Consider the following 12,244-nt stretch of genomic DNA (forward strand, 5'->3'; position numbering starts at 1 on the left):
GTGGTGGGGGCTAGAAAAGTGTAACAATCAAGAGCTCAAGTAAAATGTTGCGGCTCATTAAGTTAACTGGTGACAGGTCAATAGCATTTAAAACAGCACCTTAAAGAGGCAGTCTCTCAGAATAGCAGAAACTGTCTACAAATTGTGGACCAATGTTGGATTAATTTTTCTCAACATAAATTAGATAAAGATATTCTGTAAATATTCTACATATTCAAAAGATTCAAGGAAGCTGGAGACATCTCTGAACAGGAAACACTACTAAAAATCAGGATTAGATGATTGGGATTTCCAGGCCCTACATTAAAATAAGGTCTCATGCTTTCATGGAAATCACCACGTGGGCTTAGTAACACTTCCAGAAATCACTGTTTTTGAACACAGTTGCTCATACCATCCACAAATGCAGGTTAAAGTCTACTCACGTGCAGAAGAAGCCATATGTAAACATGATCCAGAAATGTGGCTGTTTTCTCTGGACTAGAGCTTATTTAAAATGAGGGCCTAGGAAAAGTGAAAACCTGTTTAGACAACTCAAAAACTGACATTTTTTAAGGGAAATCATGGAAACCACATTCTCTAGAGTCTAGACTAAAGGTGAGAGGAACCATTTAGTTTGTTAGAACCACTCTGTTCAAAAGCCTGCATCTCTGATGGTGCGTTGTCTCCCAAACAACGGACAACTTGTACAACTGGAGCGTCACCATCAATGCTGAAAGGAAAATACAGGTTTTAAAGCAACATACGTATGCTCCCATCGAGGTGACATTTCTTTCAGGGAAGACCTTGCATATTTCAGCAAGACAATGTTAAGGTGCATATTGCATGTATTATAACATGACGGCTTTGTAGTAAAAGAGTCCAGGTGCTGGGTTGGCCAACCTGCAGTACACATCCTTCACCAATTAAATAAAATTGGTGCGTCATGAAAAGCAAAATATGACAAAGATGAACTCAGGACCTTTAAGTCCCTAGATTCCTATTTCCAACAAGAATGAGACAGCACTCCTCTCCTAAAGGTCCAAACCAGGTCCAAACCTGGTCTCAGTTCCCAGAGGTTTACAGGGTAAACATTGCCCTGAACAAGGGGTTTTTTTTGCTGTTGTTTTTTTTGTTTGTTGTTTTTTAACATACACTGTGCTTTGCTCTGGGGCTCACTTCTGTTGGCACTCCGAGGACAGGACTGCCTCAGGGCCTTGCTTTAAGGTGAAAGAAAAATTTTAGTTTTTAAGATTTACAAATCACTATGTTCTGTTTTAATTTACATTTGAGAATTGATTACACGAAAACATGTAAAATATCTCTGGTATTAGTTGGCTCAGCTATAAGTAGCTCTGGGAACAGGCTAATGCAAGAAAAGCTGCAGGCCTGCATGCAATAGCAGATTGAGTTTAACAAGCCAGATGGGTTGTAATTGTCTGATCAGTCCAATGTTTGTGAGCTTTTATGCCTTTTCTTATGGTTTGTTTTCCTTACGTTCTGTTTCCTCTGCTGATTTGCTTTCCCTCTGGGAGTGCCTGTGTCAAAAACACTTGATACGCGACCAGCATTACTTTACTGAGGATGTCGAATCATATCGGGCACGCTGTCATAGTTGGGCAGCACCTCAGAAGGAAGGGACTGGAGCAGTGTTATCTTTCACGCCTGTCGGCCATGCTGCTGCAGCTTCACTGTCCACCTTCTCATAGCAGCTGGCTTTTACTGCGCTATAAGATTAATGCAGCTCTGCTGCAGAGATTGGCAAGTCTTTCATTCATCTGAAGGGTCTGTCTTAAACTTTTAGAGGGATCAACTTTAACTAATCTCCTACAATTAGCATGAGTACACACATGCAAATAAATCGTTAATTTTCTTTTCTCTGATTAAATTTAAATCAAACAAACATAAAGAAGGCATGCAGCTGTGTGTGACTTAAAACTTTCCCGAGACAGTCTTAAAATGCAGGCATTGTTATTTTCATGCCACAGGTAACAGCAGGCACTCTTTCCAATCATAACTTAAGAGTTGGTCCCTGAACAGATGTGAAGAGATTTATCCTTCACTTTGGCAAACTGCTAGCTGGTTTTCTTGCTTCTCCTTTATTTGATCACAGTAATTGAAACTCTTTTATGGTACTTCTGTTTCTTTTCCTAGATACATAATGCACTGGATAGATGCTCAACCTGCTCAATCACACAGAACTAATTTGACTGTATTGTTTGACAAGTGTTCCTTACAGCTTGGTGTGAGTTGAATGCAATCTAAGAACAATTATGCCATTTTCTGAGAACAGTATGGGGCAGGTAAGAACCATTTTAGATTTTCACAGGTTAAATGTAATGATCACTCTTGAGAACTGAATTGCAGAGTTTTGGAGAGGGGGGGTATTTTTTATACTTGTCTGCTTTTTCTCTGGGGAAGAAAAAGTGTATTACTGGTATTGGTGGCTTAGACTCATAATGGGAAATGTCTGTTCTTGTGCACTTACCACTTCTTGAAGTTTGTTCTTACATATTTTTTCTGTCGTTTCAGTGCAGAATTTAATTTTAATCTTGCGCTACATCAGGTATCTAATCTTAAAATATGGTTGGTAAAAGACCCTGAAGGTTCACTTGCATTTAAGAAGTAGTAAAGAAAGAACTCAAGGTTGCAGAGGACTGAAACCCACCTGAGCCCCGTCTTCGAAGCTCCTGTTGGACTTTTACATTTTTATCACCCCTGATATTTGTTCTCAATGGCAAATTAACAGCTTTCCTTGTGCCATTCAGTTTCCTTTCCGAAGACAAGGCTTAAATTTTGTCTAACTGCCTGAATTTACTACTCTTCTATTTTTCACACGACAGAATCGATAGCAGGACTGAAGAGGAGAGGATAAAAATTTATGGTATCTTGCAATTTAATGGTTGAAAAGATGCAATTTGAAAGATCATAAATTGTGAAGGAGCTCATGCTTCATTGCACTTGATTCAGTGCTTGCTGTTAGAACTTGATTTGCGAGTGTCTGCAAAGTGTGATTAACGAGGCGATCAATGTGCAGCGCAGCACACTATGGCACTCCTAATGCTCTTCATTAGAATAAATAAAATAAATTGACTGCAGCTCTATGAAAACTCTGTAATGGTTAAAAATCAAAGAATGTCATCCCCCAGCCACGATTTAGCTTCTCCCAGCCTGCATCCACCTTGATCACATTATCCTGACAGCCTTGTCTCTGAACCTGCAGGGGCTCTGAGACGAGCTCACGGTGAGGGAAGTAAAAGGAAGTGGTGTGTCGGCAGGGGCCACAGGCTATTGCCTAGTTGACTGGTAATCATAAATCGGAGGCTTTTGTACTCAAAGTGTTGGGGAAAATGCAGTCTGCAGAGTATTAATGCATGAAATAGCATTTCAAGCTGATAAACGGTGTGCAGGATGGTCAGTCTACACAGATTGCGCTTCCCTCTTTCTTTTCCATGGCAGCATATTGTTTGTAATAACATTTACCAGAAAAATTTATTCCACTTCATCTCATGTTTTCTTGCGAGACAGCTTGATGTGGCGGTGGGGAGGTGGGTGGTCAGATTCAGCTGTATTATTTGCTCATCCTTCCCTTTCTCTTTGGATTATTGTCCTTTGAGATTATTGTCTTCAATATGAGCTGTCATGCAGTCACTTAACTTGGCTCTTAATTGATTTCATGCTTACATCAGCTGTGTAGCTGTTAAAATTAATTAACTACAAGCAACTGGGCAACAAATGTATTTGTAAATGAGCCGGTATTGATGTTTTCATCTTTCTCCATTACAAGCAAAGTATCGACTCTAAAGGTTGGTATGTGTCACGTTGTCTCTATGTCTTCATTGTTGTTGAGGAAAAAGTTAGTGCTAAAGCAAATATTGCATTTATAACATAATCATCAGACAGGTTTAAGAGTTTACACATGCAGTGATGGGTTTCCTGTAGTGAATGAAGCATGCAAACTTCTGTTTGTGTGCTGCTGCATGCATGTGTTTGTTGATGAGATGTGGCTCTTTGCAGGAAGATTATAAGGGCATGATGGAGTCCATACAGCATCTGTGCTCTTGTCTTTGCAGCACCTTTGTGCTGCTGTTAATGTGAATCACCTCTCCTGCCACTCACAACCACCTGTATTAGCTCTCTGCCCATTAAACATGGTCTGAGTGCTCATTTTGCAAGGAGACATTTAATTGCGTGCTGCTGAGGCACTAGTTCTAATAGGCTAAGTGCTGGCTCCTACAGAGACAACATGAACTGTATGTGAACAGCAAAAGTTTGCTTCTTCTTGCACCCCTCTACATTCATTATTTTAATCATATTGGAAATTTCACTCTGCTTTCCAATCATGTTACATTTGTATTAATCAACTTATAAATTACCCATAAAATCATTCCTCCTTAACGAACATTTCCTTGTGGAGACAGCTCTGTTGTTTTACAAAAGTCTGTAACTATTTCAATTAGTTATAAAATTGAAAAACTTTTACACTCTACTCATACACAAGTGAATTTTTAAATGTGCCGTCACTTCAATCAGACGTGCACTCAGGTGTATTTGAATGAGATTGATCTTGATGTGCTTAATGATAAACAATCCTGATTTTGCTCAAACTTCTGCTTTAACTCTAAAGTTATTAGATTATGACTAAAGTTACAGAACATACATTTCAGTAAATATTCCAACCGCTTAAAGGTTGAATAATCCCAAACCTCTAAACTGAGTTTTACCATAACCAGTGAAGTTATGCAACTCTAAGAAAATTTATTTCTAGGGGAAACACAATGAGTGTGAACATTTAAAATTAAATTATATCGCCTTTAACTTGTTGATTACTAGCATGAATGAGTTTTTGGTGTTACAAGATTTTTCTTAATAGTCTGTGATGTCTTACAATGTGCTGTGAAATACTGCTTAACACTCAGACTGAGTCAGTAGAGCAGCATTAAATACTAAGTAGCCATATGTTGGCAAAATAAATCTAAAATTTATTCATCTTGGACAATCTGACATTTTTTCAGGAAAACGTAATCTGAGTTTTCATTATAGATAAATTACAAGAAATGGAAATAATTTTAGAATTTTAAATTATTTTTTGCTTTTATTTAAAAAATACATAAAATTGATCATGATCATGAAGATGCATTGAGCATGAGTAATGCATTTATTTCCCATATTTTTCTATTTTGTCCAGTTGGAGTTTTTTTCTGTCTCTTTCATTTGTTTAATGATCTTCTTAGAGTGAGTTAGACTGTGATCTTTTACAGTCAACCTTCTATGTTTGCCCATTTTCAAATACAGAAGATGGTATTACTGGAAAATCCCCTCCTTTTTTATTGTTCTTGTTGAGTTTTTTATTTTTAACCCAGGGGTAATGCTGAACCTGGCTCTTATTACTATAGTTATTAATGATAAAATGACAGCTTTACAAAGCTGAAAACGCTGAAAGGAGATATCTTTTTTTCAGAATGATAGTTAAAACTTTAGGGGCACAGAATTACAACCCTTGTTTCTAAACAAGCTGTTAAAATATGAATGAAAACATAATTCAGGACCATTTGGAATCATTTAACATATTTTTAAAAAGCACAAAAGTTCCATGTCAAATGATTAGTTTTATGTAAACATACGTTTTTATATTGATGGAAGCAACGCTGAAAAAAAAAGTTGGAACAGGAGGAACAAAGAAATGTAAAAGTAGCGCTGTCCTAACAACCCTCAGTGGAACATCTATGATCTAATTAGGCTAACTTCCTAAAGGTCTTTCAGGAGTAAAGAGGAGGAGGGAGAAATATATTTAACCAATTCAAGAAAATTTTTCATTGCTAATATTTTGGGAATATTAGTTCTAGTAAAATCACTGGCTCAGTTCAGGAACATGTCAGCGTGTAGATAAATAGGTTTTTCTCACTGCTTCTGCATTTGGCAGAGTTTTTTTGTTTGTTTTTTTTGTTTTTACATGTAAATAATGTTCTGATGTCATAAGTCAGTGTTGTTGTTCATCAGCTTGACCGTAGATTCTAATTCATTTTACAGTGTTTTGGAGATAATCATTGGTTTGGTATTTGTTAGATTTCTGTCTAATCTAATTCAAAGCTGTACATTTTACTGATGTACAACACCAGAAATACAACAAATCACCACTTTCTGCCAATATTTTACTATAGTTTGCAGAGTCATAGATCATGGTTCAACTTTGCATATTTAACCACAAAACTCTATATTCCCTTTATAAATGAGTATGAACAGCATCGCTCACATTTTTCACTCCCAGCTGAGTTCTTTGTCGTAATTGTCCAGTTGGTCAGTATCTGCAGGGCTTTCTTCTCTTGTGAAGAGGTTCTTAGAGCTGTCCATAATGGGAGGTACAAATGTGTCCCTTGTTTGCCTCAGATTTCCACAGCTACTGAGGGTCAAACCCTGGACATGGTGGCCACTGATATATATTCCATGAGAGAGAACTGGATACCCTAAAGTAATTATGGCAGCAACCAGGTTTTTTTTGTTTTTTGTTCTCTTGATGATTTCCCCAGGCATCTCTTTTCAAAAGGAAGACAATGTGCGCAGTCATTTTTATATTTTTGTTTTCCACCACCAGCCTGAATACTGCTAATAATCCATGAAGGTTTATTTGTTTGTTTGTTCGTATTTTTACTGAAAGGTAAACTAAAACCAAACGTTTCAAATAGGATGGGTCACTACTAAAACAAAAAAAGATCAAGTTTCCTTGTTTTCTTGTATAAAGCTTAGAATTCATGGATAATAGAAGGCACTATTTATTTCCATAGAATTATTGAAGATATAATATTGCTTAGAAGAAAAACACAAATGTTGACAATGCATGGAAAGTGTTTGGTTTAATATGTACAAGTATCTTGGTGTCTTGGTACTTTCAAACCCCATATTGATTCTCTTGTGAGGAAACTCAAACTGAAATTGGTTTTTTTCTTTCTAAACAAATATTGTTTTTCTTTAGAGGTGAAAAGCGGCTTTTCGTTGCAACTTTTTCATCAGTTTTAGATTATGGAGATCTGTTGTATATGAATGCTTAAGCTCAATATCTGAGAAAGCTTGAAGCTGTTTATCATGCTTCTTTCAGGTTCATTACAAATTATAGAGCCCTGACCCATCACATGAACTGTATTCTCGAGTGGGTTGGCCTTCTTTGTCCACCAGGAGGTTGGGACACTGGTACAGTTTTATCTACAAGGCCATGCTTGGACTACTGCCCTTTTATAATTGTAACTTAATCACACGGAGAAATGTTGATTTGTATAGTTTGCGAAATAATCACGAGGCTGCACGGTGGTGTGGTGGTTACCGTAGCCTCACAACAAGAAAGTCGCTGGTCCAAATCTCGGCTGGGGGGAGGTTTGAACCTTGAGGGCGGTGGCTTTTTGCATGTTTACCCCGTGTATGCGTAAGTTCTCTCCAGGTACTCCAGCTTCCTCCCATCGTCCAAAGACATGCATGTTAGGTTAATTGATTACTCTAAAATTTTCCGTAGGAGCGAGTGTGAATGGTTGATTGTCCCCTATGTGTTCTCCCTGCGATGGACTGGTGACCCGTCCAGGGTGTACCCTGCCTCTCACCTGTTAATGCTGGGATAGACTCCAGCTTACCTACGACCCGTAATGGACCAAGCGGTACAGAGAATGATGAGAATGATAATCATTTGTTGCTCTTTGTACCATTTGCCTGTACTGAACTGGGAAGAAGGCCTTTGTCTTTTTCTTCCACTTGGAACATGATGCAAAAGGACTGGAAATTAACAGAACTTATTTCACCGAATGACTTTAAATCCAGACTGAGAGCACTTGAGACAGCCTCTTTAACTTGTAACTGTTTTTCTTAATTTGTAAGTAATTTTAATTGTTAATTGTTGTAACTGATACTTTGGTTGTAATTGATTCTTTTTGCTGCCTCTTGGCCAGGACTCCTTTGCAAAAGAGGTTTTTGATCTCAGTGGGACAAAGGAAGTGACACTAAGACAAGACAGGGAATTCCACAATAATAATTTCTCAAGATCTGTGTGCCATGTGGTTCACAATGTTAATCTTTGCCAATACTGATGTTACAATTGTTAAAGTGGTGCTGAAAGGTTCATTATATATGATTGTTATGCCATAAGCCATTTGCTAGGATACACCAACAAACACATGAGTCATGTTTAATATTGTACCTCCTGTCTTACTGTTTCTGTCTAACTTATTCTACTCTGTATCTTATAACATGCAGGCTGGACAGCTTTCTGATTCATCCATCCATCCATTTTCTATACCACTTAGTCCAATTCAGGGTTGCGGGGAAACTGGAGTCTATCCCAGCAACTAGCAGGTGAGAGGCAGGTACATCTGGACAGGTTGCCAGTCCTTCACAGGGCCACTTTCTGATTCATGTCACTCCCTTATTTTTATTGCACTGAATGAAGTAATTCAGTAATAATTATGAAACAGCCATTTTCCCTATTTTTCCAGGTTAGATATTTTTATATGGCATTAAATCTAATTCAAAAGCACCAACAGCAGGTGATATAATAACCAGACTCTGAGTTATTGATCAGTCACTGTGGCCTTAAAGTTGGAAAATTCTCCTGTTTTATTTTGTTAATTTAAAAAATTATGATAATTTATTATCAACATTACAGACTTTGGGATCTGGTGCATTCAGTTTATCAGATAACACAATGTCCATTGCATATTCACAATCCTGAAATCACGAGGAATCCATTGATACTAAATATGTCATGACTGATCAGTAGGAAAGTACTAAAATATCGATACAAAGTGGAAATGTTTTTTATCGCAAGGTGATAACTTTGATGAATTTCTGATAGTAATCAATCTGTTGTCCCCAAATGAATTCTAACTTGTTGCCTAGACAACTGCTGCTGATATCAGCTCAAACTCTGTTTTAATTCAGGTGCTGCTCACTTCTCCTCTCAAAGAAAGTAATAAGAAGCTGCCCCTCACTTTTGTTATTCTGTGTATTTGTTTTCTCTCTCCGTTTTCTGGCATCCAGACTTCACTTTGTTTGGGAAATTTGTGACTTTCTCTTCTGGCCGTCTGGCAGCAATCGGTTGAACCATTTGGCAAACTTTTCGAGGGGGAACAGGGCCTCTAAACACATTATTATAATGCAAAAATTTGTCTGTCTACCACTCCATTCAGGCAAACCGACTTTGATTATCATAATTAAGCGTTTTAAAATGGAAGACAAAAAAACTTTTACTAAATTAAGGAAGCCTTAGTTTTAAGATTGCATTGAACTCCTGCTGTTTAAATATCAACACAAATACTTAAACCAGCAGCAGGCAGACGTAAACCACTTCCCCAAAAACCAGTGACAGTGCTCCACATATCCAACCAGCTCCACATTTTCTCCCTCTATTACCTGACTAGTACCTGAGCATCAATGGACTCAGAGTAACATCTGTCTCCACCCTATCAGCACCTGTCCTCCTCCTCCTCTTTGGTTCACCTCATCACCTCTGCTTCTGTGTTTTGGTAGATTCTCTGATGTTTAATGAAGTTTGTTGGCTTCACACACACATCAAACTGCACATCGTTGCTGTTTGTGAAGCTGAAATATCTCCACTCATCACTGCATGTCGGACTGATCACTGAGCAGGGAATGAACCGTGCTGCTGCGACTCAACGCTGCACTTTTTTCACATTTGTCTATGACGGGCAGAAGAATAAGTAGTTCCTACATATCCTGAAAGTTTAGGTATATAAATGTTGGTATAGGATGAATAGATATTTTACTATTGTTCCACACATCACTACTATTTAGTCTTCTCAGATAATTACTTGGATCTTATCGTTAACCTGTTCCCACTTATTTATTTAGCTGAGGTAGCACTTCTGTGCATGCCAAAGTCAAATAGATGAAAATCTGACTATTTTCTTAACAATATCAAGAAAATCTGGAAGGACTTGCACACGTCTGGGCTGTTTGAACAGCAGTGGGAAAAATTAATTGTGGTAATAAAAAAAAATGCGAAAGTGAATGTAAAGAACATGGAGCTTTACTTCATTAAAAATACCCATGTCTGTGTCTTTCTGTGGCAGTAATTGACACTGTTTGTCCGGTGATGGCTGTGTGTTTGAATTGCCAGGGTAGATAATAGACCTCCAGTCAGCCCTTCCGTTGCCTGCTTGAGTAAGACGATTCCATTCTGTTCTCTATTATAATAGTTATGTTAACCTTCTCTTGTCTTTGTGAGGTCCATGCATGACAACAAGGGACTGCAAGGTTGCTGAGAGAATTACTATTTTGGGAGATATTGTGCAACGTAACATTTGTTCTGATCAGGGTGACTCTTTGACCAGAAAATAAAAATAATTTATTCACTAAAAAATCATAGTTTACTGTCACGGTTTCTGGGTTTTGGTGGGTGTTTTGATCATGGTTTAGGATTTTGGTTTTTGTCATGTTTAGTTCGGTCTTGTTCTTGGTTTATAGTTCATGCTTTAGGTTTCAGTTTTGTCATGTTTGGTTTTCCCTCTTGTGTTCCTGTGATTTCTGTTCTGCCTCATTAGATCACCTGGCCTAATTAGTCATCCACTTCACCTGTGTCTTGTTACTCCCTCTGTGTATAAGTACTCCTGGTTTTCAGTCACTCATTGTCAGATCCTCATTTGGTCATGTGTGGTTTTTGTTAACTGGAGCTATCCCTGTCGTATGTGGTTCCCTGTCTTGAGTTTTGGGAAATAAACCTTGTCACCTGCACCAATTCTGCCTCCTGCCTTGACTGCCTGCCTTTGGGTTCTCACCTCCGCCCGCTGCACGTGACAGTAGGATCTGACCACAACCAGACCCAGCAGGTTTGATGGCTTGGTATCAGTATTACGGTTCTGAGGTTGCTGACTGGTTCCCTACGTTGGAGGAGCCAGACCTGTGGTTTCCTGATCCTCCTCCCACAAGGTCCAGGAGGAGGAGGACGTCCAGGCCCCAGGGGCGGCGGCCCCTCGAGATCATGGCTTCAAGTGAGCTGGTGGGAATGCTCCTTGGACTGGACACGGAGCCTGAGCCGCTGGATTATCCAGAGTGGTCGCCGTTCTGGGGAACCAGATTGGCGATTAGCCCAAAACCACTGGGGCGGGCCAAGTTTCGGAGGTCGACACCAGCTCCTCGGTCCACGTCTCGAGTGACGCCATCAGCTCCACGGTCACGGGTGTCGCCACGGGCTCCCAAGCCCACGCCTCCAGCTTCGCCTCCAGTTCCAGTGCCTCCACACCCCACGCCTGCTCCGATTCGTCCCACGCCTGCTCGGAGGTCCTGCCCTGCGCCGCCGTGTCCGACGCCTGCTCCGAGGTCCTGCCTTGCGCCCCACGACGGTGTCCAGGTCTTTTTCCCCTATGTCGGTACCATGGTTGTCCACAGCTCGAGTTCCTGTTCCCGAGGGGGTCTCAGGTCGAGATGCTCCTCACCCTGCTCGAATTCCTTTTCCCGAGGGGGTCTCAGGTCGAGACGCTCCTCACCCTGCTCGAGTTCCTGTTCCCGAGGGGGTCTCGGGTTGAGACGCTCCTTACCTGCTACTGGTACCTGACCCAGAGCTCCAGTCTGCCCGTCCGCCGCCGCCTGAGATCCAGTCTGCCCGTCCTCCAGAGCGCCGGTCCAAGCCTGCCCGTCCGCCTGAGAACCTACTGTCTGCCTGTTCTCCTGGCCGTCCTCCAGAGGTTCTGCCCCGGTCCGTCCGGCCTCCCGGCCGGCCCCCTGACCAGTACCTGCTGTCTGCTCAGCCTCCGGGCCGTCCGCCGGAGGTTCTGCCCCGGTCAGTCCGGCCCCCCAGCCGGCCTCCTGACCTGATCCTGCTGTCTGTTTAGCCTCCAGGTGGCTCCCCCTGAACTTTGTTGAGGGGCCTGTCTTGTTTTGGTCATGTGTGGTTTTTGTTAACTGGAGCTATCCCTGTCGTATGTGGTTCCCTGTCTTGAGTTTTGGGAAAAAAAAACTTGTCACCTGCACCAATTCTGCCGTCTGCCTTGACTGCCTGCATTTGGGTCCTCACCTCCGCCCGCTGCACGTGACAGTTTACACTGATCATGGTAATATTCTGGACTGGTGATCCAGAAGGTTCCACATATAGGGGGTATTGGGTTGGGGCCTTTTGGGGTTTTGACCCTATGTGACTCTGTGGTTTGGCAGAGGTCTGTGTTCTAAGTGCTTCTAGTTTCCATTGAGTCCTTTTGAGGCGCAGTACCCTTTGTGAAATTTTTTTTGTGTTAGCATATTAATTGCTTAATGTGATGGCACGAGTAGTTGTGCA

This window comes from Melanotaenia boesemani, chromosome 12 (assembly GCF_017639745.1).
Source record: "Melanotaenia boesemani isolate fMelBoe1 chromosome 12, fMelBoe1.pri, whole genome shotgun sequence".
Lineage (NCBI taxonomy): Eukaryota > Metazoa > Chordata > Actinopteri > Atheriniformes > Melanotaeniidae > Melanotaenia > Melanotaenia boesemani.